The sequence below is a fragment of the Ursus americanus genome, chromosome 11 (assembly GCF_024610735.1).
Source record: "Ursus americanus isolate L20-20 chromosome 11, mUrsAme1.1.p, whole genome shotgun sequence".
Taxonomy (NCBI): Eukaryota; Metazoa; Chordata; class Mammalia; order Carnivora; family Ursidae; genus Ursus; species Ursus americanus.
In genome coordinates, this window is record NC_142137.1 from 57,250,837 (window position 1) to 57,275,066 (window position 24,230).

General features: G+C 36.7%; 1 protein-coding gene and 1 pseudogene across 3 annotated transcripts in view; one reads left to right on the forward strand and one right to left on the reverse strand.

Annotated features, from left to right (window-relative positions):
* Window positions 1–24,230, forward strand: part of GRM1 (glutamate metabotropic receptor 1) — a 391,937-nt gene that overhangs the window by 198,738 nt on the left and 168,969 nt on the right. The window lies entirely within an intron of this gene.
* Window positions 20,329–20,730, reverse strand: LOC123797507 (putative fatty acid-binding protein 5-like protein 3 pseudogene; annotated as a pseudogene).

Genomic DNA, 24,230 nt, shown 5'->3' on the forward strand with positions numbered 1-24,230 from the left:
ATATTCTTTTGTTTTAAAGAGAGAAGTACCAGCTCCTCTCATTTCAGAGCAAATAACACAACTGTAAAAGCTGTTGCCAAGCAACCTACATTCACAGCTCAGATGGGCTGAATTGTTTATATTCATATGTGGATAAAATTGACCCACTCCTTCTTTGAAAAATATATATACGAAGTCTTTGAGATATTTCTACTAAGATTTTAGGGTGTGGGTCATGGCATTATTGTTCTGTAGGAGGTTCCAAATCTAACACATCAGATGTATATATCTCTTTCATTACTTTTGCCAATTTACAGTATAGATATCTGGTTTGGGGAGTGTTTCCCCATTAGATTGTGAGTTTTTGGAGGACAAGGATTGTTCTCCTCACACATAAAAGGATCCTATACATAGCTAGCATTCCATAAGCGTGTGATAAGAGATGTGTTAAAAATGATCTTATACAATGTCTGCGCTATAGACACTTTCTGCAAAAAGATTTTTTGCTAGAACTTAGGAAGAAGAAACTCTTAGATTAAAGAATCCAACAATATTAAATTGTGATAAGCCAATACTAAAGCAATAAGTTAAAAAAATACTGGAATTTACAACATTTTAGAATTAGAAGAATCTTTATGGGACACTTATTCCAGTGGTCTCAAACTTAGTTCTTATTTGAAGCACACAGGAGCTTATACACTTAACTGGTCTAGGATGAAGTTTTGAATTGGAGTATATTTTTTAAAGTTCCCCAGGTGATTCAACTGTAGGATTGAGAACCACTAATACAGTCCAACAGTCTCATTTTGTGGTGGAGAAAATAGCCTGAGAAGAGTGAGAAGTGTGAGGTTGTGAAGAGAACACAAGCTCTGGAATTACCAAACTACCTGCCAATGTGTGATTTTAGCCATCAATTTATCATTGTAAAATGGAGATAATAACATCTGTTTGTGGGACTTTGGGGAGATTGAATGGGATGACACGTATAGTGCAGCTAGAGCCATGCCTGGTGGGAGCCAGGCAAAAATCGACCCTTCCCTTAACAGTTTTATGGGTTGCAAACATAACGTCAGATCCAGAACCTGGATCCACTGATTGCCAGAGCCTTCATTACCATGGAAAGCAGCAAGGATACCTTTAACTCTGATGTTTTTACTGGAAAGGAGCAAGCATTAATGTATCTGTCAAGATCCCTGCAGGAAACACATGAAACATCCAGAAGGGTAAACAAAGAGAATTTAATGAAGAAACTTTTTTCAAAGGTATGGTAAAGTTAAGGAAACCATCAAAGTACCATGAAGCAAGATAGGGCCTGACAGATCATGAGGTCAGAGTGGTCATTGGAACCTGTTATGACCTGTGGCTGCAAGAAATAGGTCACCAGGAAGAAGCTGCAGCCCAATTAAAGGAAATGAGCTAGTAACCAAACTGCAGCCTGGCAGGAAGAGAACCGGGAATAGATCTCCCTCTCCTCTACTCCTTGATTTTCTGCTGGTGATCACACTGGCTAAGACAGAGAACAAGGAAGCCCAATTGATGCAATTCATAAAGGTCAGTCTCCTAGTGCCCAGAGCAGGGGGAAAAAAAAGGAGACGGCTCTGACAGGGCAGCAGCACTATGCTGGGTACTTTATGTGCATGTCTTTAAAGCTTGTGTTGCTTTGGGGCTAATCCAATTGAACATAAATTGTCTGAAATTACTGATATTCTCTGTAGCACAGATTTCAATGCCAGGAGTTCACATATATCCACACTAACTTTGTCCTGAAATAAAATTCCTCAGGCAGTAAAACCTGAACTTCACAGCTGCATATGCGTCCACTATAGAGGAGGCACAGCTTTCACTCTGGCAAATGGCTGGCTTTGTTGGAGTAGATTCAGCGGGGAAATCAGCATGCAGAGCCTGCTAGCCAGGGACACAGAATAACCAAAATCCACTCCTGTCTCAGCAGCTGCCTGCTTTTCCTGAGCCGTCTGTTCACCTCTTTGTTTTGTAATTTATCCACAAAGAAATGAGAAGAACACCTGCTTCTCATTACAAGATTGAGATGTTTTGAGGGAAAAGAGGATCATTCTTTATGGAAGAAAGATGCTATCTACTTAAATACAAAGTTGAGGTGGGAGCCATTCTATTGGCACTGATTTTAGTCAGCAAAGAGGACACATAGAAGATACCTGACATTTTATTTCTTTTAATAAACCTATTTTTGAGAATCACCTGGAGAATCAGAGGAAAATAAGCAGCCTCTGCCGTTGAAGAGTTCACAGTCTTGTGGGAGGAATCATAAATGAAACCTTTCTTAAAAGGGAGTAATATTAGATTAGATAAAGGTTTTGGTATCCCTATAAAATTTGCTCTTGTATATATTAATCTAGTGGTAGCTAGCTAGCTATATACTTATTTATTTACCTGTCTACTTAAATTTTGCTTATAAGATGATCTATATAAATTATTTCATCACTTCAAATGCATCAAATCCTGACCAGGAGTACCTCTTGGCTCCTCTCCTACCTGACAAGCTTTCCCTTAGATTTCCAGGGTTCTCAAACATTCACATCCATATCTTGGTTCTTTCTGTAACCCCAGCTGATTCCCTACTGACTTGAATCTTGCTCTGAATAATTTATCCTAACTCAGTTTGTCATTTTTTTACGGTAAATTTCTCTGTATTAGCCCTATTCAGCATCCTCATTTTCATCACCACCTGGCAGGAGAGAAATTTTATTCAGTAATTTTATAAAATACCTATTGTGGGGACCTACAGACAGTAAATGTTCTGTTGCTTTTTCCTCTTTGTTTAATGCTGGAGGGTGTGACTTGTTCAGTAACTGGGATATTAAGACCAAGAACCAGGGAAATCTTAGGCTTATGAATAAATTCTTAGCCAGATTTATGACAGTTTAAGGTAAGAAGTATCTCATAATAATATTGAGGGGGGAATAAAGACCTCATAGTTGACATGACTATGAGCCAGAGGTGAAAGGTATAGCATTCCTAGAAATAGCTTGAGCAAAATTTCAGGGTCAGGCATGGGCACAGTATTCTCTGGTATGGGGACAACACCATCCTTTCTGGGATAAAGAGTTCCTGGTGAGGTGGATTATGTCACCTACCACTTATGGTGTGCCCACAGCATATCTGGAACTGTGCCAGCTCACTTACATATACAACTTCCATTTAGACTGAATGTTTGTGTTCCACCCTCCAAATTCTTATGTTAAAACCCTACCTCCTAGGGCACCTGAGTGGCTCAGTTGGTTAAGCGTCTGCCTTTGGCTCGGGTCATGATCTCAGGGTCCTGGGATCAAGCCCCTCATCAGGCTCCCTGCTCAGCAGGGAGTCTGCTTCTCCCTCTCTCTCTGCTCCTCCCTGCCCCACTTGTTCTCTCTCTCTCTCACTCAAATAAATAAATAAATAAATAAATAAATAAATAAAATCTTAAAAAAACACCCCCCCCCCAAAACCCTACCTCCCCACAAATATAAGGGCCTTTGGAAAGTAATTAGGTAATGAGGGTAGAGGCTCCATGAATGGGATTAGTGCTCTTATAAAAGAGATACACCAGAGAGCTCCCTCACTCTCTTTCTACTGCGTGAGGATACAATGAAGAAGTGGCCATCTACAACCCAAAAGAAGGCCCTCTCTAGAACCCAACCATACTGGCACCCTGATCTCAGACTTTCATCCTCTAGAACTCTGAGAAATAAATTTCTGTGTCTTGTAAGCCACCCCATCTGTGGTATTCCGTTATGACAGCCTGAGCTAAGACAAGCTCAAATCCTCACAATACAGAAAATTGTGTTACACAGCTAGCAAGCAGTAGAGTCCTGTTAGGTATGAGCTCTGTCTGCCTATGATCTCTCCATGGCAGTATGTTGCCTTATTTTATAATATCAGATTGGTGAAGGAGGATCAGATGTCAGGGTTCCTTGAGAACCAGAAATAAAGATTATGGGAAAGATCTGGTTGACATTAGAAACAATTTTTATGTGTATCATTTATAGAAGAATGTTTTCTAAAGTAATCATACCCTGCCTCCAAAGATTCTCAAGCACTCAAGCATATTTCAGTTTTTTGACTCTGCAAGTATTTTTTTTAATTTAAGTATTCACCCTATAAAGTCAGTTGCATAAAATTTCTGTGCTCTGTCCAAACCCTCCTGAATCTGGTGGTTATTTTTCTCTAATTCATTGCCTGAGAAGTAGTAGGAATAATAAAGAGAATGAGCGATGGCCAGCTTCCACTCAGTCTTCCATTTTGTAGCACTTTGTTATAATGGCTTAATAATGTTGTCCCTTTCCCATCTCCACCCTATCAGAAAGAATTTTATAGCATACTACATATGCAAGACCTTGAAATGATGCAATCTGAAGTATAGGAATTGCTTAATGCAGAGAAGAGAAATTCTGTGAGGTCACACTAGCATTCTTCGTCTTTGAAGAATACGTATGATATGTTTACCATGTTCAGTCCTGGGAAGGTCACTTGGCCTTTAGATATAGAACCAGAGGTAATTCAGAGGCAATGGCAATAAGCCTTCCAGTAATCTAGATCTTGGTTAATGTAGGAGGCTTTGTTAAAAGGCATATTGAATGCCAGAAATGGATTTACACTAGTGAAATTATTGTCTTAATTAGCGCTATGAGTATTAGTAAATGGGCCTTCACTGGTGAAATAAAATGTATTCAAGATATGGCTTGGCTAAAATATTCTAGAGATACTCTAAATAGGGGATAAGAATCTAGTTATGGCTGGGGCGCCTGGGTGGCGCAGTTGTTAAGCGTCTGCCTTCGGCTCAGGGCGTGATCCCGGCGTTCTGGGATCGAGTCCCACATCGGGCTTCTCCGCTGGGAGCCTGGTTCTTCCTCTCCCACTCCCCTGCTTTGTTCCCTCTCTCGCTGGCTGTCTCTCTGTCACATAAATAAATAAAATCTTTAAAAAAAAAAAAAAGAATCTAGGTATGGCTATGGTCTGTAGCCTCAAGAAAGTTTCCAGGCTCAATTCTAAAATGGTACGCTGTCCAGCCATTGGTTTAAGATAATGTCTGTTTTCCTAATGGAAACCATAGAGAAAACAATCCCATCTCTGGAATGTTCCTGTGTCTGCCTTGAGTAATTCTTTCAGGCCTGGTATAATTAGAACACCTAAAATAAGGCAGAAAACTGCAGAATCTTTTGACTTAAATGATGTAATGCATGAACTATATTGTGCCTTCTACCTAATAAACTTTTTTCAATAAATATCTATGTGTTTAGCAGAAGTAGCTAGACTTTAAGTACCTCACATGTTTAAAAAAAATATTTTTAAGATTTTATTTATTTATTTGACAGAGAGATACAGCCAGTGAGAGAGGGAACACAAGCAGGGAGAGTGGGAGAGTAAGAAGCAGACTCCAGTGGAGCAGGGAGCCCGATGCAGGGCTCAATCCCAGGACCCTGGGATCAGGCCCTGAGCCAAAGGCAGACGCTTAATGACTGAGCCACCCAGGCGCCCCAGTACCTCACATCTTTAAAGACCACTGTTACAAGTCAAAAGAATCCAAGAGGTCTTAGATCAGGTGGTGACAGTTAACCTTCCTTATATTTCAATTACTTTATTGGCTATGCACGTTTTTGGGGATTCAGACCAGTACTGATAACTTTTAAATATATATTAATATGTAATATTAATTATAATTATATATTTTTATATAGTGTATATAGAATTAATTATAATATAGAATATTAATATATAATAAATGTATATATTATAAGTGCTAACCAACCAGTTTAGTAGTAGGACTTTTAGATCAAGCTCCTTCCTAGGTTGGCAATAGCTTATATTAACAAATTTTTATTTCCTAACAACCCTTATTAGTTCTGGTTAGTGAGTTCTCATTTGTTTATCCATTTTGGGAAATAGGAGCAGAACCAGAAATATAGCCATTAGCCACGCATTTACTAATTGTTCTTCTGTGCTGTAGTCATACCTTTGGGGAAGTACCACCTATCACTGATAATTCAGAGCAGCTAATAATTGCAAATTTGATGACTGTGCCTATTTTGCCACTTCTATCCCCACCTTGATTTGTTTGTTTTTTCCTAATTGATAGCTGCTGCCTTTATTATGAATTATTAACAGTAAGAGTAAGTTTTGTTGTTTGGTAAAATGATAAATTATTCTTTTGTTCTTAAGGTTAATTGCAGTTCCTTGTGTCTCATTCATGCTTTAACATTCCTAATGGGTATAAGTAAACAAACCATTGAAAACATAAATATAATTGTGTGGGAAGATAGTTTAAAATAAATTGCACAAATTCTTTTGTGTTTAGGTGCAGGAATGGTAATATAAATGTGCAAGAGGTAGGTATAAGGCAGTAAGGAAAAGAGGAACTGTGGCCCCATCAAAAGACATTTTTAATACTTTTCTTTCTGAGCTGTTCAAATAAAACTGACCTCTGGGTGCAGTGGATTGTACTAAGCAAAACATTGGAAACGAAATTGATGCTTTCTAAAATTCAAGGTTTTTATAAATAAATATCTTGAAGAAATTGATATTCTCTAGCTCTAAAAATATTTGTCTTAGTTATTGTTTATTTATACCATTACCAAAAAATGATGTAAAGATAGAAATAGGTGGTTTCTAAAGCCCAGAGAATATGACCAGATTTTATACAGACTGAGACAACTATAGCAAGATCATAGAGAGTGGTTAAATATTCAAAACCTCCATCTTTCTGTCACAAATGTATAGTGAGTGCATTCATTTCCCCAGAATACCTGCATTTTATAGTCTTGGGATTAATGTTCATATGACAATTAGTCATTATAGTTAGAAGTAAAATATAATTGAAAAACCTATAAGGAACAAAATGTTTTTCTAATAGCTACAAGCCAAATGTATAAATCTTACAAGATAGAACTTTCTTCTTCAACTGTCTGATATTTATGGTCTTGGTGCCTTCAAAAGATGTGACTTGTGAATATTTATCTTAGCAATATAACAAGATGTAATGTCCTTCTCATTGAATTGTGTTTTCAAAGCTCAACTTTTCTTAATCTTCCAAAGTTCCCGCTGTTAGAAATGTTTAGCTTCTGATGTTAACTTTTAATTTTAAACAAGCCTGAATTAGGTTTATAATTTTTAAATTTTACAAATATTAGGGTCCACAACAATAAGAACAAATGAATAGGACAGTTTCTTTGTGCTTGGAATCTTATTCCATAACATTCCAGGAGAAAATTCTCAGTTATTAGGAAATATACTCTATCATTGGTGTATGGACCAATTTGCCTTAACAGCTCCACGACATATGGTTTGTACCTGCTGCTTAGGTGACTGTGCCAGAGTAGTTTGCTCTCACTGAGAGCAATAGCTTTGTTGACAGATTCTTTGGCTTGGAAAGGTGGTAGAATTCCTAGATCAGGCTTCTATGGAGGGGCAAGGCTCAATAGGGAGCTCACCATCCAGGTGAAAAAGATGACTGCCAGGGGCACCTGGGTGGCTCAGTTGATTAAGCTTCTGAGTTTTGGATTCTGCTCAGATCCTGATTTCATGGCTTGTGAGATTGAGCCCCACGTTGGGCTGTGTGCTCAGCGGAGTCTGCTTGGATATCCTTCCCCTCTGCTCCTCCCCCCACTCACTCGTTTGCGCACGCGCTCTCTCTCTCAAATAGATTAAGAAATCTTAAAAAAAAAAAAGATGACGGAGAGATAGCTTTGGAAGGGGGAGCTGATAATTTGTGGGAGTCGATCTATGGATGTACTCCTCAGCAAAGAGGAGATCAAAGGAGTAATTAAGCTGAGAAACCAAGGGTTAAATATTGTTTACTAATAGCTATACCTAGAATACATTCAACAGAAAGGTCTGTTTACCATGTTCTATCACAGCTTGTGTTTTACATCTCTTATTTCTTGATCAATGCAACATCAAAAAATGCCAGAGTCATAGTTTTTCACTTTGTATACTCAGTACATGAAACATAATAGGTATTTCATATATGTTGTCCTTTGATTAAACTGGACATATTAATGAAGACTCTTTTGGTTACAAGTCACAGAAACTGATTTGAACTAACTTAGGTGAAAAAGATGAATTTATAATCAGGTAAAGACCCCATCTAGGTATCAGAAAAGTAGCTAGAACGAGGCATATAAATGTCAATAAGGTATTTTCCCATCACTACCCCTCTGCTAAATACTTCCCTCTCCCTCTGTGGACCAGCTTCCTCTTGTGCATCAGTTCACATAGTAGAATACATGATTGTAAATAAGCACCTACATTAACATGATATAAGGTCAGTCTTCCAGTAGGAAGAAATATCTTTCTCAGCCCCAGGTCTAAATTCTCCAAGAAGAGAGGCTGTTTGTTATGGCTTTGGATCAGTTGTCCCTTTATGTCTGGCAAGGGTCTTGGGCCACCTGGCTGCCTGTAGCCCAATGATTGCATGAATGGGGGGAAGCAGGTTTTAGGAAAGGGTAAATGAAACAATTCTAAAAGTAGGTGTAACTTTAAAAGAACCAGTGTTAAAGCAGCTTAAGAAATATATACATATGTGTATATATTATATTATATTATATTATATTATATATAATTTTGTCTACTACATACATTATATGATACTATGTACTGAATATCATATATAATCAATTATAGAAAATATATATAATAATATATAATATGCATTATATGTGTGTATATATATATATATATATATATATATATATATGCATGTATAATGAAATCAACATACCTTTTAGAGACTCATCCTGCTCTTAGTAAAACTGTACAAAGAGGAAAAGAACCATATGAGAGGTTTCCCTTAAGAATCTTTTGTTGGATGTTGGGTCTTAAGAATTGGGAAGGGAGCAGATCCTCTATTCTGGTGAAGCACTAAGTCTCCAGACAAGAGCTGTTGCTTAATAAAGGCTTCCTTCTTTCCTTCCTCCCTCCCTCTCTCCCTTCTTTTCCACCCCACCCCCACCCCGCTTCTAATAGGGTAATCCATAGCAGTGTGGCTGCTTCCATTTCTGAAAGGCCCTGTTGGTAAAAGAACATAGGCCTCAGAATGAAAAGAGTTGCAAATATATGAGAAAAGCTCTATAAATTACTGCTAAGATAGGTAAATTGGATTGGTGATAAATATAATGGAGGCATATAAAGGATTCAATGTATTTATTTAAATTGTTTTAGTTATTAAGGACTTTATATGCACATTTGCTATACTACACAGGCATTTTGGTATCCCCAGAGTTTTCCACATATTTTTACATACTTAACATTATGTTTGATCTCTTACATTATTCTAGGCACTGTTCTAAGCATTTTACTTACTATCCCATTTAATTGACATAATAACCATAAGGGAGGCTGTTAGCCTCTTGTAACAGAGAAGAAAACTGAGTCCAGATGGGTTAAATAACTTGACCAACGTCACATGTGTGTGGTAAAGCCAATACTGAACCCACTTGGTTCTAGAGCTCACCTTAGTGTGCAGTCCATATAAATTTCATCTACCTTTTCTGTGCAGTTACAGTGGCATGACAAGTTATATAGCTGATAAAGTTAAGAAACACATTATTGGAAATATTTTAGTAAGTGAGAACTATGACGTTATTATATAAAGGTGAGGAAAGGCATACCATAATTTCCTGTGCTTTTTTTGGCTCTAAGGTGACAGATGGGACTATTTTAGGAAGACAAGTGTCTTAAAGAACTTTGGGGTTTCTAACATTTTACTTTTCAGTTCAGATGCAGTCATTTGATTAATGAAGTATTAGTGTGAGTTTCCTTAATTTTCAGGCTTAAAAACAAGATCACTGGAAGAACATATGATAAGTTTAAGTAGCAACTATGGTAGGCATCTATCTCTTTCCAAATAGGACCTTTTAAATGATCAGAGAATTGGCTACATTAAAACTATAAACATGTGTCATGGAACTTCTGTCTTTAACCTTCTCGCATAGGGTATCTTAAATATCAACTCTACACCATCATCCCTTCTTTCTCCCACTCTACTTTTAATTGGCTGATGTCACTGAATCACCAGTAAAATAACTTCCAAATTAGTTTTCTAATACTCTTTGCATAGTGCTTTTCTAATCTCAGAATCCTTTTATGTTTGTCCTTGCATTAATTTTATGTTCAGATGTGACTGACATGTTCACAAATGGACAGCCCTAAAGAAAGTAGATCATACACTATTCTCCTTTGAATTACTTGCGACCTAATACTCAAATATTAGAAGTGAAGGTCAGACTTGCTGTATATATCTGGCAGGTCTTAGTTGGAAACTACCTTAGGCCAAAAGCAGCAGATGCTCTGTTTTCACAGTTGTTCATAAGCATCACATGAAAGTAAAGACATCTTGTCTGTCTAATCTGGTCTCAACATTTGACTGGGGTATTTGGATGCAGGCAGAATTTGTGCAGAGTGAACTTATAAATCAACTCGGATCATATCTCTTATCTACTTTGATCCCTCCCATGGCTTCCCATCTCATTCAAAGCTCATGCCCAAATCCTCCATGACCTAGTCTCCTCTGACTGTATCTTTTAACCCTGATTCCAGTCACTCCTTGATTTTGCCCAGCACGTTCCTACCAGGGCACCTTTGCATATATAGTTCCCCCTGCCTGAAATGCTCTTCCTCAGACATTCCCAAGGCTCACACCGTCTCCTCCTTTATGTCCTAACTCAAATGCAGCTCAGTAAAACTTTCCCTAACTACCCTCATAGAAATGTCACCCCCTATCCCTGATACTTCTTTCTTTTCTTTCCTAAGAAATTATATCTGCCTTACTTTTGATATATTTTACTTACTTTTCTTATTGATTATTTTGCTTTGTGAATTTAGATATTTTTGTCTGTTTTACTCAGAGTCTAGAATAGTGCCTCAGTAAAATAATGGTTGAATAAATGAAAAAGAAAAGACTACGTATACAAAAAACAGAGATAATGAAGAATGTGATTAACTCTACAATGGTGTTAGAAAATATTTGGGAAGACTTTTTGGAGGAGGTAATATCAAAACTGGGTTTTTAAGGATTAATGGGATTTTTCCAGGAGGGCAGTTTGAAAGAGGGCATTCCACACAGTTAAAACAACAACATGTGTAACGGCACAGATATAAAACCACATATAATGTGTTTGGAAAACTCCAAGCTTTAAAATACTGATGAATATTAATATGTATTAAAATAAGGGTATTATAATTTATTCTTTAAATAATGGAAAGGCCATGAGGAGTTTCAAGCACAAATGATAGAGAATCATGCTCTGCTCTGGCAGCAATGGAGAACATGGATTTGAGGAAACTGAAGCTTGATTTAAGAATACAAATTAAAAGCCTTAGCAGTAATGCAAGCTAAGAAGATGAGAGACTGTACTATAGGGTGTGTGTGGAGGGGTGGTAACAAAAAGAATTAACAGGAATAAATGATGTGTGTGTGTGTGTGTGTGTGTGTGTGTGTGTGTGTGTGTGTTTGGGGAGGAGATTCTGAGGACTGGAGGAGCGGAATTTATAATGTTGATGAAAAATAGTGTTGTTCAGCTGAATTATCCAGTCTCTCTCCTATTTGTTGACACTGATGCATTTCTTAGGATAATCTCTGAGCTGTTCACCTTCATTTGATAGATCTTGAGAGTTCCAGAACTCTGGTTTACTGCTAATGGGATGCAGGTAATAGGATAATAGACCTTTCTTTCTTAAAATCAATGGAAATAGGGGCGCCTGGGTGGCTCAGTTGTTAAGCGTCTGCCTTCCGCTCAGGGCATGATCCTGGCGTTATGGGATCGAGCCCCACATCAGGCTCCTCTGCTGAGCCTGCTTCTTCCTGTCCCATTCCCCCTGCTTGTGTTCCCTCTCTCGCTGGCTGTCTCTCTCTGTGTCAAATAAATAAATAAAATCTTAAAAAAAAATCAATGGAAATAGCAGCAAAGCAGTCTAAGCTATATTTTCTCTCAACATGCATAATCTTAAAACTTTCTGTAAGATCTCAAGACTGCTGAACTTTATTTTGAAGTTAATGGAAAACTATTGATTTTGATTCACTGAAATAAAATAAAAACTATTCTCTGACAAATCTTCTGCATAAAATTATTCTGCATATGAAATATATCAATGTTTGCTATTTCCAGCTCAGTGTGCATTATTTAATAGAAAGAGGATAAAATTTAAGTCACAGTGACCTGGTCTGGATATCATACCTGCAAGATGACCTTTGGCAAAATTACCAAATCACCATGAATCTTACTTTTCTCATTAGTAAAATAAAAATAATGCCTATATCACAGGATAGTTTTGAGGTTTAAATGAGCCAACAAATAAGTGTAGGGTCCTTCAATTAGAATAACAAAAACTGATTCCAGCTAATGAGCAAAAAGGATTTATCAGAGGGAAGTCAGGACTTTAAATATTGGTAAGAAGCTAGAGAATGGGCAGCAATGGGCAGCAATGGGCAGAAACTAAGACAACAGGAACCACGGAAATAGTTTCCTAACCTAAAGAGGTCTAGATGCCACCACTAGAAAGGATGTGTATCAACGATTTACATTTTTCATCCTTTTATCACCTTCTCAAGACTCTTAAGTCTCAGGAAGGAGCACCCACCCTGTTGGCCGATTTGGCTTCTCTCGGCTTCCATACCAGAAAGCTGATCTAGGAATTTCTATCTCAAGACCTCAAAAGGAAATTTGGATGCTGGGAAAAGTAGAATGGATTTTTGCTAGCCAAAACATTAAACTGATGACTTTGAAGCTGTTTTGACCGTAATCCACAGCAAAAAAATACATTTTATATCATGACCTGGGGTTTCAGGTGGATATGTATGTTTGTATTTATATATAACCAAGACAAAATTTTCTCTAAATTTTTTCTTAGCATATATGTTATACTCAGTTTCATTTTATTTTATTCTATTTCACTTTTTAAAATCCTGGTTCATGGGCCATCATGTTGATTTCATGACTTATGAATGGGTTTCAATACACAGGCTGAAAGCATTTTATTACACTGTATATAATATCAGCAAATTGTAGGCACTTTGTAAATGTCAAGTTCTCTTGCATCACCCTTCCCCCTTCATTCTCCCTCCCACTTTCCCATCAAATAAAATTGCAAACAGTGGCTAAATAACCAAGACACCCGAGGTCTCTTTCATTTTATTGACCTAAAGACATAGTGTTAATCATATTTTCCTAAACAATGGAGTTGTATTAAAAAAATAGGATGTTTAAGAGAAACAGGTTATAAAGAAAAACAGCACTGAAGCAGTAGTAAAATGAAGAGAATAAGGTGTAATTTAAGCCTCAGCAAAACTAGGATTTCCTTTTTGAAATAGCGTAGAATAGTTTTCTGTTCCATACATATGGCATATGTTGCTGCTGTCTGGTATAAGACTTGGAAGATTAAGCCCACCTTTTCTCAGTTTTCCCTGTATTGAAAGAACTATTTGGCCTTTTTTTCAGTGCAAAAAATATATTTTGATCTAAAATGTTGGGTTTGTTGTTGGGGGAGTTTAGTGGCTTGAATTAGTAAAATAGTGGATTCAATTCTTTATTTCGTGCGTGCGTGCATGCGTGTGTGTGTGTGTGTGTGTGTGTGTGTGTGTTCGTTTAGCCACCAAAGCATTAGGCTCATAATAGGTTTGTGCAAAAGGACTTGAATCTGTTTATATGCTTCAAACACAAGAAAAATCATAGGTTTAGAGTGCAATGAGTTGCTTTTTGGTCACTATTATTTAAACAATGTCAAAAAAGCTTCCACCATGCATCCACACTAGCATGCCTCAGCTGGTTGTCACTTCCCAGCAATCTTTTGTTTATTGTTTGTTGATTCCCTATCCCATTTCCAAGGAGAACTATGGCAATTCCCCCTAGATTCAAGCCTTCAGCACTCAATCTATCCTTGTCAAACCCTGAGTGATTTCTCTAATTTGTGTTTGAGGTGTACCTAGTTGAAACTCCTCTATTTTTCTGTCTTCAAAGAACTCCGTGTCTCTCCACCAGAGACACCTCTGATTCTCAGTCTCATTTCTTCTTGCCTCTTCTGAAACCTAAGCGTCTATGTTTGTTCCTTCTCATTTGCGTCTTCAAATTGTCCTTCTCCACCAGAATTATCTTCCTTCTTACAAACATTCTCAGATACCATAGCAAACTACCCAAAACATCTTTGCTCAACCTTCCAATTCTCTTAAGCTGTCATACTGTAACTCTCCTTTCCTTCAAATGCTACATTTCTTGAAAATGTATTCTTGTTACTTCCACTTCTTCATATTTATTCTTTCCTGTGTCTCTAATCAAGCTTTCACCCCACCAGTCTACTGAAACTGTTCTGAGTCTTCATGAGAAGACTATGCAGGAGGTGTTTTTTTTTTTTTTTCGGTTGATTTCCCTCACAAAGCTCTATTCTAGTTCCTGACTCCTTCCTTTGTCCCCAAGCTGTACCCTGAGGAGTAAGCATTTTCTAGAGCTCTCTCCTGACATCTCTTGGGATGGCAGTTGGAGAGAGGATTGTAGAACCATATGGCCTTAAGTTCGGGGTCTGCCACTATGAGCTGTGCCATCTTGCCCAATTTATTTATCTTTTTCAACCCTGTAAAATGGAAATAATAACAGCACCTATATCCAAGGGTTTCTAGAATATTAGATGAAACAATGTCAGTAAAGTGCTTAGGGAGTTTTTGCAGGTAGTAGATGTCAGCTATCATTTTTCCCCCCAAGAAAATAGAAACCCTTCTGTTGGGGATGAGGGAACACTTTGCCAACTTCCCATAGAGAGAGGTCCTCCATGATACCACTTAAGACCTCTGTCTGGGCCTTCACTCTCTCTTCTCCTGGTGTGTTAGGGGAAAGGGCCCCGGCATTTTGTTTAACCCCTCCTCTTCTTTCCTCTCTGTTTTCCTCCTTTACACCCAAAATTTTGTAGGGCAGTTTTCAGTGGGTAAGTCTGTAATATGCTAGGTTCCATATTAGGAAGTCTGTTGTTGCTGCATCCCTAAGCCATGGCCTTCAATACTTTTTATACTTGTCTGCCATTTCCTTTATCAATTTTAGTTGGTCCAGAAGTTGGGCAGAGAAAAGAGAGTGCCAACTCATTGGGCCCCCTCAAACCTCAATAAGTATTGTTTTCTCTTTGTCTATTATATTTGATTCTAAATTCCAGCCTTTCCCTGCTATAATCCATCCTACGTACTGCTGCCTATAGTCTTCCCAATAAAAAGCTCTTATGGTGTCCTCTCTTTTACAACAAATACAATTGCTCCATTATTTATAAACTTGTGTGTGGATTTCCCTGAAACATTCATGGTCCTGCAGAGAATGGTCTGATTCTCCCACTGCAGCTTTTGTGTTACTTAGTGCTCAATATGGACTAGACTTTTCCCTAACAGCACATAAGTTTCTGCCTCTGTGCCTTAGCTTATGCTGTTTCTTCAACCTAGAATAGTGTCTGACCTTTCTTTATTTTTTTAAATTCTGGTAATATTCTGTAACCACCTCCAGTGTCATCTTTTCAGTAAAAGACTTTCTTGATCCCCCAGTCTGATATAATTTATTCCTTCTTTTGTATGTATTTTTCAATTCTCTAATGACACATTCTCCTAATTTTAAAATTTATAAAGAGGCTATTTTATTTTCCCTTGTACAGTAAGATCATAACCTTTAATCCCTTAATCTTAAAGGATCCTGTAGTTAGTAAGTACTCAATAAATATTTTGTGATTTAAATTGAAATTAATATATAATACAGGATACCCATTGGACACATTTTCTACCTATTTGTTCTTCTGTTAAAATAAGGGTTTTTTTCCCCAAGAAGATAACTGTGATTTTAGCTGCAGTAATAAGCCATTTCTTGACTAAAGGGCACAGTAGTTATAGCTGTCTGAGTAATTTTCTTGAAGTTCCAGGCTGAAAAAGTTGATTAAGGTCTTAAAACTTACAGTTGAATTGAAGGCAAAAGGTGGCATTGGAATGCTCTTTGACAGCAAGTGGTTATTATGGCAGCAGTGAGATTCATGCAAAATTTTCATTGAAAATGAGTCCGTAAGCACTCAAAGAATGCCCTCACTGCTTGTTTTCTTTAATTGATTCCATAAAATATTTTTCATGGAACAATATGCACAAGGCATTGAGCTAGGCATACTAGATATTCAAAACCTAATTTAGAAAGGCCATAATATCAGAGATGGGCAACCTATTACACTTGAGAAGCTTTTCATGGAACTTCGCTTTCTCCATCATAAGTCACTAGGACCAAAGAGCCTACAGGTAGACCTCACTACACGCAATGCAGGAGTAAAATCTGTGAGAGAAGGCATCATACCTCCCGTATTTGGTATTGTAGCCCAACATCATGTTCTGCATTGAAATAGACATTACTTACTATCTCTTATATGGTAATTTTAACATTTACTACCATTTCATGCTTTTTTGAAATGTTTACAATTAATTTAGAGAGATGGGTTTAAGATACCTCCATGTTATGCAAATCAAGGGGCTTATTTTCCCAAATAGTTTACGTAATTCTGCTTAAAGAGACTGACACTATAACATTTTAACATAAAACTAAATTGTGACCTAAGTGGCTACATTGGTTAGTTTTGAGGAAGTTTGTAACAGAGTGGATTTATCAAAAACACCCATTCTAGCAGTTTAAAGGGTACATGTTTAACTTGCAAACGTGTTTAAGTTGCCAAAAAGTAAGTTAAAATAGTATATTTGGTAACATACTGCTTGAAAAATTGAAAGAAGTCAACAAATTACAAATGATAGTCATTTACTTAATGTTATAAAGTCAAACAGGTAGCCAGATTTTCTGGAAGTTATACTAGTAACACAAATTTAAATAAAAATGGCAATACACTTTTAAAAAAAGAAATAGTAGATATAGTTGCTGAGTGCATAAATTAGCAATAATTCTAATACATGAAGGAGGCCTCCATCACATCTAGGATAATGAAGGCTTCTTGCCCAGTCTGTGCCCTGAGAACTGATGAAGATTTTTCTGTCCAAGCTCTCACCAACTGTCTGCCCAGCAAAGTTGTGCTGATCTCATTACCCAGCATGCTCATGATTAAAGGTTAGTTCTTCTAGAAAATTCTTTCCCTCCCATATCTTTTCTTTGCTCGCTCCTATTTAACTCATCCATCAGATCCTAGTTTAGTTTCCATACAATTTAAATCTAGGATGGGTGTCTGATCTTAGATAACACTGAACTTTTCCAACCACCATGCTTATCATACTGTTTTAAATTGTTAGTTGACTTAGAAATTAGTTGAATAGAAATAGTTGTCTATTTCTCCATTTACTGTTACTTTCATATGAGCAGGGACCTGTATGCCTTGTTCATCGCTATATTTTCAATATCTAAATATTCTACCTGACAACAGCCAGGGTAGAGCCACTGAGTGAAAGCCATTAGTTGAAATATTTAAGTGGGACCTCTGGCTTAACCTGGCTAGTCATCTGAACTCTTCTGAAGAACTAGTGGAATCCTGGTGCCTGACTAAGTCAACTGCACTGGCAATCTGGCTTGAGTGAGGGAGTCAGGAAGGATTGATTGGCAGGTGACACACTGTGGGATCATGGAAGAAAGGAAGGACAATGTCCAGGCACTAAGCTAGAATAAAAGGCCAAGGGACAATTTGTTTAAAACATCCACCTGGAGGACATGGGCAGGAGCAGGTACAATGCAATGGGGACTAAAACTAGAGACACAGTGACATTAAAAATGAGTAGGAAAGAAGGGTGGGCTGAAGAGCCTGAAGGCCTTGCAACATATACAAAGAGTTGTTTTATAGAGCTTCTGACCTAGAGCACAGAAAGAAAGAGAACTGTTTAAGCATGCTGGTCCAGTTTGGATAGATGTTGCTATCCTCAATTTCCCACAAAATGCCCTTTAACGTGGAGAAAAAAAGGGCATAATAATTTCCCAACTAAACCTGACTGTAAAACTATTGTTAGTCTGGGGTGAATTTAATGTCTTGGACTGAAATGAAAACTAGTTGGTAATTAATAGATAATTTCTTACTTGGAATAGACCAAGCTCCAGTACTCTAAAGGAAAGTGGGGAGACATTTCATTTGCATTCTGTGGTTTCTGGCAAAGAGGTCCTGGCCCAAGACCAACCAGAACATTGGGCAGGTATCTTCTGCAAGTGTCTTTTTAAGTAGTCATAGAACTTTTCCTCCATATCTATTTGACAACTTACCACATCTTAGGAAATATCAGAGCAGAAGTATTGGTAGTGGCACATGGCATTCCAGTAGGTGTATTTTCAGCAAGTAAATGTTGCTCCCCCTCACACCCTTTTTATGCGGTCCTATTTTTTTTTTCCTAATGTGTAGTAGCACTATTAGAAATTATCTTTTTCATGTCGATACTTATTATCTGCCTCCAGCACTAACATGTAAGCTCTGTTAGTCTAGCTTGTTCACCCCTATACTCCCTAGCACCTAGGACATTACCTAGCAGGGAGTAGGACTCTGTAAATATTTGTTGAATGATAAATTAAGGAAAATAGATGGAGTTTGGAATACTTCTGTCTTCAGTACATGTTGTGGAGTGTACTCTATCTCTTCAATCAGTGAACCAGAGAGAGGTGATAAGAGAAAAGCTCTCTCTAACTCAACAGAACCATGCTTGAGAATCTGTGCATGCTGGCTCACATTCCAGCTGAATGCTTGATGACACATTCTTAGCAATTCATGGGATCAAGCCATACATCTTGTCCATTAGCAAAACTGGATAGAACTCCTATTTCTGAAAATAACATCTAATTGGAAAATAAGTTTAGAAATTTCTTGACATCCTTGATAGAATAAACAAGACATGGTCTTCATGAAACAAGGATAGACAGCCAAAAGATGAGAACATGAGGAAGACAGAGATTGAGTAAGGAAGGAATAAAAGAAATGGAACGGCAAAAGTAGATTAAAATCTGTGCTAAAGAATTAAATTGACACTGTGGATAATTAAATGATGATGCATATGCAGATGCTGAAGCTATGGATGTTTAACATGTACTGAACACTGCACGTTTCAGAATATGTGCTAAGCCCTATGCATATGTCACTGGCTCCCCATCTTCCTAATCATGGCTACACACTAGGATCAACTGAAGAAAAAATTTTAAATATCAGCACATTACCCCACACCCATATTCTGATGTAATTGGTCTAGAGTGGGATTTAGGCAATTCTACATCACTGCGTAACTCCAGCAATCACTACCAGCAGTGAATAGAATGTCTCATGAATTGTGCAATGTCATAGCCCTAAGCCTAGCCATCTTTTATTATTATTATTATTATTATTATTATTATTATTATTACTATTAAATTTCACAAGTGATTTGAGTAAAAAAGCCAGTTTTGAAAACTATCAGCATAATGTGATTTCTTTTAATTTCATTTTGGAAGGATAGGCTTAAGATGGTCTCCCAAAATACAGAGAAAAAGCAAATAAAAGTAACAAGAAAGCATACTATAGATATGGGAAAAAATAAGAAAGAAATGCAAACTAAGAATTACAGGCATTCTCATGAGAGAGGCCAAGGCTGTTAGAAGAGAAGTAATTATTTACAGCAAAATTGAAAAAGGTCTTCAGTTACAAAGAAAGGACTTATTGAAGGGCATGCCATACTTCAGATAAAATTAATTAAAAAAGAGGCATCTAGACACATCCTTGTAATATTTATGAACTTCAAAAGTATAAAATATTCTTATGAATCAACAAGCCAGGATCAGAAAAGAAAACAGACAAAAACAAAACAAAACAAAACAAAAAAAACAAAACTGGCCACAAAGGTATAAACTTGGGCTAGCTTTGGATTTTTATGATAGAAGAAAATTTAAAAATGTTCATAGAATTTTGAGGAAAACAGTATGTTATCTGTGACCAGCCAAGATGTTGCCCTCAGGTGAAAGCAAGAGATAAACATTTTCATTTAAGATCTTAAGGACCTGCTGAAAAATTATACAAATATATTCTCCATCTGACTAGATTTTATAGTCATTAGATTTTTATCTCACAGCACACACCAAATACATTTTAAACAGATTAAACCATATGTGTGTGTCTGTATCTATTTATAATATACATTATATATATTAACAGTATACTGGAAGATAATATAGACAAATATTTCAAGGTAATGGCATGAATCAAAAAAGAAAATATTTATAAAATTGGCTCTTTAAACATCTTTTGCCTACAGAAATCATGATAGACCAAATTTTATTTTTTTTATTTTTCATTTTTTTACACAAACACATTTATTTACTAACCAAAGGGATGAATGTAATTAAAACAACACTTTGAAACAATTGCATGTAAAATGTTTGTGTTAAAGGTAATTGAACACAGTAATAATTATAACAAAAGCAGTATGGAAATTTGCTCAAGGAATTGAGCTTGTCCATCCTCACAGCTAATTCCAGTCCAAAACGCTGATGGAATTTTTACTCTACTTTTTTCAAAGACCCAAGTGCAGGTGACATTGTTTTTGACACATTCTACCACTAATTTTCTATCTTCCAATTTTTTTGTTACTGTGTTTTCCTTCCCATCCCATTCCTGATGTTGAACCAATGTGCTATTTGTGAAGTTGTAGACAGTCTGAGTTTTTCTGCCATCTGCTGTAGTTTCTTCAAACTTCTCTCCCAGATTACATGAAAACTGTGTTGTTTTCAAAGTGTTCTCAGTTTTTATGGTGAGGTTTTTCCCATCAGAAGAGATGATACAATCTGGTTTGACCATTATACCTACTTTTCACAGAGCCATTCCTATTCCTGCTTCCTTCATATATTCATCAGAGCCTTTGTTCTTCACTAAGCATTATCTTCCTACCTGCCACTGAATGGTGGCCATGGTGGGTGTGGCAGGGGGGTATTAGACCAAATTTTAAAGAAAACAATAAACTAGGAATATATTCTCAACATATATAATAGACTCTGTGTATTTGTAGATACATATATACACAAACATATATGTGTATGGGTATATACATACACACACACATACACACACTGTAATGTTGTAACAAATGTGAAACAGATATGGGCAAATGACATAAACAGATAATTACTGAATAGAAATTATTTTTTGAGTGAATGTGTAAGCAAAAGTTTTATTTACTTTTTTTCAGATTTGGTGACATATAACTCAACATATATCATTGTGTAAATTTAAGGTGTACAACATGTTGATTTGATACACTAATATATTGTGAAATGATTACAACTGTATGATTAGTCAACACCTCTGTCACCTCACCTAATTACCATTTCTTTCTTTCAAGTATATAATACAATATTATTAAGTATAACCACTGTGCTGTACACTAGAGTCCCAGAACATGTTCATCTTATAACTGAAAGTTTGTACCTGTTAACCAACATCTCCCCATTTCCCCACACCCAAGCCCCTGGGAACTACTCTTCTACTTTCTGTTTCTATGAGTTCAGCTTTTTTTTTTTTTTTTTTTTTTTAAGATTCCACATGTAAGTGAGATCATACAGTATTTGTCCTTCTCTGTCTGGCTTATTTTACTTAGCATAATGTCCTCAAGGTCCATCCATGCTTTTGCAAATGTATTTCCTTTTATATGGCTGAATAATATTCCATTGTATGTAAATACCACATCTCCCTTATTCATCCATGGTCAGATATTTAGGTTGTTTCTACATCTTGGCTATGGTGAATAATGCTGCAATGAATATCAGAACACAGATATCTTCTTTGAGGTACTGATTTCAGTTCCTTTGGATATATGCACGGAACTAAGATTCCTGAATCATATGGTAGTTCTATCTTTAATTTTTCTGAGGAAACATCATTCTGTTTTACATAGTAGCTGTACCAATTTACATTTCACAAACAGTGTACAAGGTTTCCCTTTTCTTCACACTCACTAATACTTGTTGTTTCTTATCTTTTGATAATAGTCATTCTAACAAGTGTGATGTGATATCCCATTGTGGTTTTGATTTGCATTTCCGTGATGATTAGTGATGTTGAACATTTTTTCGTGTACCCATTGGCCATTTGTATGTCTTTGGAAAAAGTGACTGTTGGGCTTCTCTGCCCATTGTTTAATTGGACTGTTTAATTGGACTGTACCGAGGTCTGTCTGCCTCTTACCTGATGCATAAGGAGCAAGGCTCTTCCTGGGTCCTTGGCATAGAATGCTGGATTCCACAAGGCATTTTTTTTTCCGTGAATGGATGCCAAATTTTTGTTGGGGGTGGGGGTGGGGGGATGGGGGGAGGGTGTGTGTGTGTGACACAAACTTGGTACATTTTTCAGCCATGTTGGTGGTGTTCTTTCCATATAAATATGTGTATATGTATATAATTTAATTACTAACAAAGGCAAATTAAAGAAATTATCTGATGCATTGTTTTACCTATCAAATTACAAAGGATTTAAACAAGTAATCACATGATATTTCTCCATGCTGGAGACTGTGAGTAGATGAACATTCTGAGAGACTGCTGAATGTGTGAATGGCTGTAACATTCTAGAAAGCAAACTAGCAATATGTATTTAGAATGTTTAAATGTTTATTTCTTTTGATTCACTACCTCTCCTTCTTAACTCTAATCTTAGAAAATATTCAAGGATACTGACTAAGGTTCAAGAAAAAGGATGTTCCCTTTAGTATTATTTACAGTAGAAAAAAAATGTCAGAAACAGCCATAATGTCTTGCTACTGGGGAGTAAGGATTATTTCAGTTATAGACATAAAAATATTTAAAAATAACTTTTTATGATGTGGGGAACATTTTTATAAAATAATCATAACTAAAACACTGAATATGAAATTATTAGCATGTTTTGAGTTTTGTAAGAAAAAACATATATGAAATAAGATTGGAACAAATTAACCAAACATAATACTATTATTGTTTAGATGGTGGGATTATAGGTAACTCATATAATCTCCTCTACAGCTTTATATATAATATTTTACATGCATGATAAAAAGTTACAAAATAGTGTAGAAGGATTCTTTAGTAAACAATGTGCTGATAAATACCAATTTAAAAAGACTCTAAATTAGATACTTATCTTACCTTGCACACAAGCATGAATTCATTTTTTTTAAAATTTTTTTATTATATTATGTTAGTCACCATACAGTATATCCCTGGTTTCTGATGTAAAGTTCGATGATTCAAGAGTTGCTTATAACACCCAGTGCACTATGCAATACGTGCCCTCCTTACTACCCATCACCAGTCTATCCCATTCCCCCACCCCCTCCCCTCTGAAGCCCTCAGTTTGTTTCTCAGAGTCCATAGTCTCTCATGCTTCATTCCCCCTTCTGATTACCCCCCTCTCTTTATCTCTTTCTTCCCCTACTGATCTTCCTAGTTCTTATGTTCCATAGATGAGAGAAATCATATGATAATTGTCTTTCTCTGCTTGACTTATATCACTTAGCATTATCTCCTCCAGGGCTGTCCATGTTGCAGCAAATGTTGAGAAATCGTTCTTTCTGATACCTGAGTAATATTCTATTGTATATATGGACCACAACTTCTTAATCCAGTCATCTGTTGAAGGGCATCTCGGTTCCTTCCACGATTTAGTTATTGTGGACAATGCTGCTATGAACATTGTGGTGCATATGACCCTTCTCTTCACTACGTCTGTATCTTTGGGGTAAATACTCAGTAGTGCAATGGCTGAGTCATAGGGTAGCTCAATTTTTAACTTTTTAAAGGACCTCCACACTGTTTTCCAGAGTGGCTGTACCAACTTGCATTCCCACCAACAATGTGTGAGGGATCCCCTTTCTCACATCCTCTCCACCAATTGTTGTTTCTTGCCTTCTCAGTTTTTGCCATTCTAACTGGCGTAAGGTGGTATCTCAGTGTGGTTTTGATTTGAATTTCCCTGATGGCTAATGATTTTGAACATTTTTTCATGTGTCTGTTAGCCATTTGTATGTCATCATTGGAAAAGTGTCTGTTCATATCTTCTGCCCATTTTATGATTTGTTTATTTGTTTCTCGTGTATTGAGTTTGAGAAGTTCTTTGTAGATCTTGGATACCAGTCCTTTATCTGTAGTGTCATTTGCAAATATATTCTCCCATTCCGTGGGCTGCCTCTTAGTCTTTGTGACTGTTTTCTTGGCTGTGCAGAAGCTTTTTATCTTGATGAAGTCCCACAAGTTAATTTTATCTTTTGTTTCTCTTCCTTTGGAGATGTGTCATGAAAAAGGTTACTTTGGCCGATGTCATAGAGGTTGCTGCCTATGTTCTTC